The sequence below is a fragment of the Oreochromis niloticus genome, linkage group LG5, assembly GCF_001858045.2.
Source record: "Oreochromis niloticus isolate F11D_XX linkage group LG5, O_niloticus_UMD_NMBU, whole genome shotgun sequence".
Lineage (NCBI taxonomy): Eukaryota > Metazoa > Chordata > Actinopteri > Cichliformes > Cichlidae > Oreochromis > Oreochromis niloticus.
Window position 1 is genome coordinate 18,840,876 of NC_031970.2, and position 1,578 is coordinate 18,842,453.

Genomic DNA, 1,578 nt, shown 5'->3' on the forward strand with positions numbered 1-1,578 from the left:
GTGATTGTTTATTTATAATTTTTCTTTTTATTTATTTAATTATTTTATTTCATTTAAATATTTTTTTCTGTTCTCTTGTGATCATCATCATTATTATTTCATTCATTTTAGCCACTTATTATTACGTTTTTATTTATTTCTTTATTTATGTATTTTTACATTTAATTCAGTTTTATTTATACAGCGCCAAATCACAACAGCTGTTGCCTCAAGTTCCCCCCCCCCACGCATAGTGAGTGAAAAAGGTGGCTGAAGAAGAAAATTCAGTGCATCATCTGAATCCCCAGCAGCTTATGCCTATTGCAGCAACTTCATCATCTATTTTGTTATGTGCTATTGAATAACATTTGGAATAAATAAAGTATATCATGGAATACATTAATTAAATAAATTGCTAAAGATCTAACACCAGTGTTCATAGCAGTTTATAAAGCACGACATTCTTCTACTCTAGAAATACATGAAATTTGGCAGTACACTTATTTAAGATATGTTACTTTAAATGGCTTACTTTGTAGCAAAAATAATAAGCCAATAGAAGGAAAATTAATGAGGAACTTGGTCTGTTTGCATCACTTATTTCTGAACTAAAATATCTTTGGACTTGGATGAAGATACCAAGTTAATTCTAAGATAATAAGGACAATGGACGGATTAACCCGCTAGGGGGCGCATGAGCAAAACAACTTCATTAATGTAGTATGTGACAAATGTATGAAATGCTCAAAGGTGCATACTTGCTTGAGCCACTTGCTCTTATAACTGTGTCTGTAAGTCTTTGTTTTATTTGCAAAAGATTTCCACTTGTTCAAGTCTGGGCCTTTATGAGTTGTTTGGGCACGAGGGGCATTTTGTCAGCTTCGGAAATGATGTAATCATAGATTTATCCACTGTGATATCACCCTTTCACATAATGACCCTGATAATCCTACAGACTATAGGTGTATACTGCATAACGTAATAATAAAGAGGTAACATCAAAAAGGCATAAGACATGTTAAGACAAGACAAAACCTTATTGATTCCTCTGGGAGGGAAGAAAGGAAATCAAAACGAAAGCATATATATATGTATATATAAATATATATCAGTAAACGATAAACGTAAAAAAAAAAAAAATAGTGTTCGAATTATTCCTTCATAACGACATAATAGCCCTCTCTTATTTCTCTTCTTTGCACCGATGCTGTAAATGCAGGTCCTGTGTGTGTGTTTTTATACAATGTTATACAATTATTATTATTATAATACAATATTTTGGAAATACTGTATACTGCAGGCCTATGGAATTCGGAAAAAACAACCAATCAGACTGTGACTAGACTAAAACTCAAACATATCACATACAGAGTAATACAGTAATACAGTACAGACAGAAACTGCCACATTGTGTGTCCCTACAAAAATATACATGTTTATTATTGTGGTAAAGGTTTCATATTGATACTTGTTTACATAAAAGAAACGATTCATTATTCTAATAACCGCACAAAACGTCAGGCCTGACTTTAACGCGGATACGAAAAGAAATTAAGTTATAGTCCACTTTATCCTATTAATTAGACTTAAGCCTTCCTC